Source organism: Hordeum vulgare, chromosome 2H (genome assembly GCF_904849725.1).
Source record: "Hordeum vulgare subsp. vulgare chromosome 2H, MorexV3_pseudomolecules_assembly, whole genome shotgun sequence".
Lineage (NCBI taxonomy): Eukaryota > Viridiplantae > Streptophyta > Magnoliopsida > Poales > Poaceae > Hordeum > Hordeum vulgare.
Genome location: NC_058519.1, coordinates 342,602,907 through 342,609,630, shown reverse-complemented (window position 1 = coordinate 342,609,630; position 6,724 = coordinate 342,602,907). Strand labels below are relative to the sequence as shown.

At 40.4% G+C, this 6,724-nt stretch overlaps 1 long non-coding RNA gene across 2 annotated transcripts; it reads right to left on the bottom strand.

Moving 5' to 3' along the window:
- Positions 1-1,029: 1,029 nt before the first annotated feature.
- LOC123426222 lies at positions 1,030-4,600 on the bottom strand. 2 transcript variants are annotated; one of them, XR_006622111.1, is made up of 5 exons: positions 4,038-4,600; positions 3,852-3,933; positions 2,882-3,025; positions 2,728-2,818; positions 1,030-1,282 (listed from the first exon to the last, which is right to left on the bottom strand). It is a non-coding gene; the product is annotated as an uncharacterized LOC123426222 (long non-coding RNA). The 2 variants fall into 2 exon arrangements; XR_006622110.1 differs by having other exon boundaries at positions 4,018-4,599.
- Positions 4,601-6,724: the final 2,124 nt, after the last annotated feature.

Below are 6,724 nucleotides of genomic sequence, written 5' to 3'. Positions count from 1 at the left end.
CCTTCTTAGTTGTCGGTTCTCTCCGTTTTGTCGTTGTCCATTTCGGGACCAACCACACACCCACGCGTCGTGGTATCATTAAAATATTGTTTTTAAAAGTGTGTACAAAAGTTCTTGGATTGGGAAAGTTAGTGTGCGGTCTTAATATAGTGTATGTAGACCACCTGCCAAATTTCATCACAATCCCAATTCGTTTGATACCCCAACCGTTAAACCTATAGCGGCACTATTGTTGGTCAAATTGTCGATCGTTTCGGTGTTGAAAACGTTATCACCGGCCGCACTAACTCCCTCTCTTCTTGGCCCAACCCCCTCTACACAGCCGACTACAACCCGCCAAAACCACCTCTCCGAACGGACCATCCGATCGCGATCGGAGGGTCCAATACGTCTCCAAACCGCAAACCCTAGCTAACCTACTATAAATAGATAGTCCCCTAGCCATTTTTGGACCAACCCTAGCCTCCCACCTCACAACCGTTGTGCCTCACTCGTTTTCCATGCCAACCAAGTTCCCCCACCGCACTACAATAAATATGGTCAACAATGACGCTCAATTTTGGTCATTGAATCGTCATTATTTTTAATTTATGACCTTATTATGACAAAAATGAGGAGGTCAACAGTTGGCCGTCAAGAACGAACAAGCATGACCTTTCTAATATTTTGGTCATGGTTTTTATGACCAAAATAAATAGGTCAAAGCCAAAATTTTGGTCATTACCCATATGCCTCATCCACGTGGCATATGATCCGACATGGCTGAGCTGATGTGGCATCATCCACATGGCAAAGAGATAGTTATGCTAGCCCAATGGGCCGAGCCAAAATAATTTGGCCCATATAACTTTTTTACATCTTGCTGGGCCACTACCTATGTCCAATCCATTATTTCTATAGACAATATCCAATCCATTAATTACTGGACCGTCCTCAAGAAGAAATTATTTAGCGTATTTTCTGTATTCTATTTTTTGTATCGTTTCATGTTTTTGAATGAGAAATTTGTACTAAAAAAGTATTGTTCAATACATGAAAACTTCTTAGGTGTTACAGAAGTATTGTTCATATTTTCTGCCCATCACAGAAATGAAAAATTATACAGTTAATTCTCCAATAACCCAGCACACACAAACTAAGATTACACAACATAGACAAATGGTATTACAGCCCAGATAAAATGGTATTACAAAAAATAGTATATTCAACACTAAAACAAGTAATCACGTCATACGAAAGCGTGGCTCCATTGTCTTCCTCTTCTAAAATTCTGAGAAGCATCCTGACATTAGAAAGAACAACACATGAGTAGCAGATAATGCATATATGACAGGAAATATGAAAAATGCAACAAGTTGAGAGTAGAACGCAAACAACATATAAGCAATTCATGGATGTAAGTAGTGATCATTTTAGGGGGCCTTATGTGGATGCACAACCCAACTTTGGGATCTATCTGGTCAAAAGTTTACATGTACGATCCACAATATTACGTACAACAAAAATATGTACAGGTTTTAGCTTATGACATGTACGGATACAACAGACTTTACTTGACATATGCGTTGCTTAATAGAAAAAAAAGTTGCAAAAGAGGTGTGCACGCATATGGGTTTCCTAGAATAAAAGCTATATGTATTAGTATCAGACTCCAATTTGACTCTGGCAGGATGCAGCTTATATTAACGCAATAGATTCAGAAAAGTTGCAAAAGAGGTGCACGTGTATGTGTTGCCTAGAAAAAACTATAAAGATTAGTATCAGACTGCAATTAGGCTCCATCTTGGTGCAATTCTTTTTATACTTTACTTGGTATATGTGTTGCTTAGAAGAAAAAAACTGCCAAAAAGGTGTGCATGCATATGAGTTTTCTAGATAATAAAAAGCTATATGTATTGTATCACACTCTAATTAGGCTCTATTTGGGTGCAACTTATATTAATACAAAAGATTAAAGCTGCAACAGAGATGTGCACGGACATGTATTACCTAGAAAAAAGGCTATATATATTAGTTGTGGACTCCAATTAGGCTCCGGCTTGGTGCATTTTTTTTTAGAATCGGTGCAGCATATATTAAGACAAAATATTTAGTCTATAAAAAACATATTTGGAAAATAAGAAGTAATAAAAGATAGCGCTCACGTGTATATAACAAACAGTGGACCTTGGGAAAACTATGGATTTAGAGAAGGATCAAGATTACATGGTGGAAAGCTTCACGTAAAAACAATAGGTGTGGGCGAATAAATGTTTCAGGCCAACAAATCTGCCAAATCATGTGTTTTTTATGTTATCTGTAAAAGTGGACCTAACAGCCTATGGAAGTATCATAATTAATATATGAAATATTTGAAAAAATATACATAAAAATAGAATAAATCTAGTCGCCCAAGGTAGGATGTGCCTTATCACATGAGTATGTGTCTTATCACATGAAGAATTTGACATGCCACTTAAGCATGATAGAAGGTGAATATATATAGGACTCATGTATTATGAACATATAGGCAACAATTACTCCAAAACAGTATGGGGCAATGGAAAGATATGGCGCACATGACTATATAGAATGCACAGTGTACATGAGAGAAGCCAGATATGCTTTTTCTCAGATATACTCACCAAATGTCTTATAAGGTATGAATCAACCCAGATAACTCAAGATTTATTCAAAGTCAACATGGTTGAGCTAGATGATATGTTGCCATATTCAAGAAGTACTTACCATCATCCTATTCATCGACAACAGAGTTTAGTTGCTCTCCTCATGGTCCTTCCAGTCTAGCTTCTCTAGGCACAGCAGATGAGCTAGTTTCCTATGACATCAAGGAAAATTAGGGAACAATATGAGAACTGCCGAGCAGACAGGGAAACCTCACTTGTTGGTGTAGGGACCATGTTGTGCTTGTCGGACCTCCCCGTGTTGGCATTGACAACATGCAGTGCGGCGAGCTCGATCTACTTGGTCACAACACTTGTGTTTGACTTGCTCCAAAGTTTCTCCATGAATTCTTCCACATAAGCTTATAAGATGATACAATAAGAGTAGAAAACATCAAAATTGATATAGAGATTTAAGTTTAGTTCATGTTCACTACCAGTTCTACACAAGACAGGTTGCACATGACAAAATATTAATTCTACAAGTAAGCATTAGGTTAACTAGTCGTCAACCCGTGCTTTCGCACGGGCTAGCTTATTTTTAAATAGACATATATGTGTTATAGTTATATTAACCTTAGTTAGAGGCACTTAGAAATGAAATGGAAAGGCAATGATTAAACTGACATGTAGAGAATTGCAAAATTTATCACAAATATGTCATCGACCTATTTTGCATCCTTTAAAACTACAGTCTTTTGAAAAGAACTTTTAAAATAAGGCTTCACTTGGGTTACACTCTCGAGGGTGTTGCAAATAATACCATCATTTTCCTACGGTTCAAACAAACATAGCTCATTACCATAGGATCCAAGATGATAATGATATCATAGTCCTATGTTTTTTTCTCTATGAACTTTTCAGAATGTTACGAATAAAATAGGCTCTATTAATTGTTTACAATAAATCTAATCATAAAACTATGATGTGCCAAAAATGAGAAGATATGGATTATCACAGTGATAGGTACAGAGCATCAAATAATAGATATATGTGATACACAAATTAGAATGAATGAATGAAAAAAATAAGGACTAATCTACCGTACCAAAGGGCAAACCCGGCTTCTAGAGTAAGACAATGAAAATTCATGCATTACTACGAAGCCATTTTAACTCAAAAACAATCAGCTAGACTTCATGGGTATTGCACATGAATATAAGAATGACAAAAGAATGGGTGCTGCACCGTGATTATTTTTCTCGGAAAGATTCCCAGGGAGGCAGGATGGATCTTTCGGCTCCTGGGCAAGGGGCGTCTACTTAGGCCCCTGCTCAAAAATGGCCAGGCTCATCAGTGAAGGACGAGGACAAAGGTTTGGCCACAGTGAAGGGAAGGGGGAGGGGAGCAGCACCTGCGCGGCAGTCGACCCACCTCAGCCGTAGGCGACGACGCGCGCACCGGAGACGAGGATAATGGACTCCACCTCGGCCTCCTGTGGCGCTGGCCAGCCACCGGAGGCTCGTCGGAACCCCAACCCTCATCGGAACCGTCTCATTCGAGCACCAGACGGAGCCTCTCTGCTCCTCTCCCTCTTCCTCCCTCTTCTTTTCTCCCCCTGGTCTGTTCTCTTTCTCCCTCCCGCTGGCACCTGGAGCTACCATGGCGAAGCTTGCCGCAGCTCCGAGGAAGCCGACCAATGCCGGGAATGGGGCAACCACAGTCGTACCGTCCAGCCCCGCCGGCTCCCCGTCAATTCGTCGCCCCTGCGCCCGCATCGAGCGGCGGCGCCGCCATGCGCGTTGGAGCTCGAGCAGCTCCTGGCACGCGTTGACCGAGCCGATGCTCGTGCCGTAGTTGGGTGCGCGCAGGCCATGGCCGTCGGATCTCGTCGGAATCGGATCTGCGGCGGCGGCGGCTAACCCTAGGGCGCGGGAGTCCAGATAGGAGATGTGGGTGTGGGAGATAGTGCGACGAGAGGAGATAGGGTTTGGGTTGACTGCGGGTGGGGGTTATCCTTTTCCATTTTCGTTTTTTTCTTCTTTTTTGTGGATAGATGGCTGGATGGAGATGGATGTGGGAAGGAGAGTTGGATGGATGGATGGAAGCCACGTCATCGATCCGAGTGACAACTAATTCCACAAATAAAAATAGAGCACATGTAATTTTTTTCTTTTGTTTTTCTCTTAATTTTTGACATGAAAAATTCAAAAAAAATGGTCTTTTATTCTACAGAGGGGTGCATATTGTAATAGCAAACAATGTTTTAAAAGGTAGTTTTCATTTCTTCTTTATGAAAATTTCATTTTTCGTTTTTTGAGTGTCTAAAATAAGTTTTTTTGTGAAGGATCTATCGTATATTTGCTGCAAAATAAGACCAAATAAAATTTCTAAAATACCAAATCATATTTAATGTACAGTTGAAACAATTGTTTAGTGCCAAGATCTTTTGATCCACCTCTAGTAAAAAATAAAAACTTCCATCGATTCAGCTAGAAGCGGGTCAAATTTGAACTGCGACTGTCTTATAGTTTGCTCATGATTTTTTCCAAAATTATATCTACGTATAAAAGTATCTATTTAATCAGAGATCCACTAAAAGTTTTTAAGATTCAACCATTATCTAGGAACAATCATGTCCGCCGTTTTGAGGACAATCAAAAAAAAATTCCGACCTGCCAACGTACTTATACTTTGTGGCCTTGTCGATACCTATACAAGACACATAGGCGAAATTGTCGAGTTTTGTCATGAAGGACCAGTCAACGTACTTAAACTTTGCCCAGTCACCTCTAGTTAAGCCTATGACCTTCTTAATTTTGTCATGAAGGACCTACAATACGGGCATAAATAGAGCTACACATGCCAGTGACCATTTTGTACAATGGGATTATGACCTTGATACACATGGTCAAAGTTTTCTAGGGTTTGGACCCTCTTAGTCCTAGATCAGTGACCAATAACACCGCCGTCATTTTTTTGTCATAAATGAGCTCATTTCTTGTAGTGTCGCCACGGACCTGCCAGCAAGACTGTGTCATTGCTAGCCAGAGCTCGTGGCCAATCCATACGCTCCATGTGGCTTCCCTCCCCTCAAGCCAGCCTTTCACCACCACGGCCCTGGGAGCCGAGATCCGGCACGCCCCCAAACTGACCGACCCAAGCTTCCGCCCCCGTGCCAAGCAAGCGCCCGAACCCCATAGCCGTCATGTACACTCGCTTCATGCGCCCAGCCTCGCCAGGGAGCTGCTCACACACCGACGTTTGTCGAGCATGGAGCTCGTGGGACCCCTGCTGTGCGCTACCTCCACCTGCCCACTGGAGCTCGCCGAGTCATGGGGTAACACCCAAGATTTTTAAATTGGATTCCTTTGACTTTTGAGTCGTTTTAAAATGGATTTAAAAATTTGGCTTTGATAAAAACCGTGAAGTTTCTTAGAAAACCCTTTTAAGAAAATCTTTTGAGCTTTCTTTTCCAACATGTTTGGTTTGAAAAGGATTTTGGTTCCCTCTTATCGAAATGATTTGGTTGGAAAACTTTATTTATTCTTTAACAAACCCTTGGAATAAATTCCATAGTTTCTCTTGTCAATCCCCTTCAATATTTCTTTTCCCTCCATCTCTTCTGATTTCTATCCAATGGCACTTCTCTAACATCTAGGTTTTATTTTTATTGATTTCTCAAAGTTTGAGAAGGGTTTATCAACCTGTCATAATTTATTTGAACTAAAAGTATATTCTATAATCAGTTTTGACCCCAGCAAATATTCAAAGGAACTCATAGATTCCGTTGGTATTTGAGTCCCAAACTCATATGCTTAGAAGACCTTAGTACCCTAAACCCATTTCACCAAAAACCTTGGGTTCACAAGTTTGAAAATTTAAAATTTGATTCGACTCAAGTTTGACCAAAATATTCTGTTTTCTTTAAAAATCTAGCATAAACATTTTCAAAAATTTTGAAAATTTACAGATAGTCTCTACACTCAATGAAAGGACATCTCATGAATTTTCAACTCCAAAAATCTTTTCCACTTGCTAGTTTCACCTGATCAAGCACCTGGTGTGCACTGTAGCCTCTTTCTCTAAAAATGTTTCACTCAAAGCTTTAGACTGCAGTG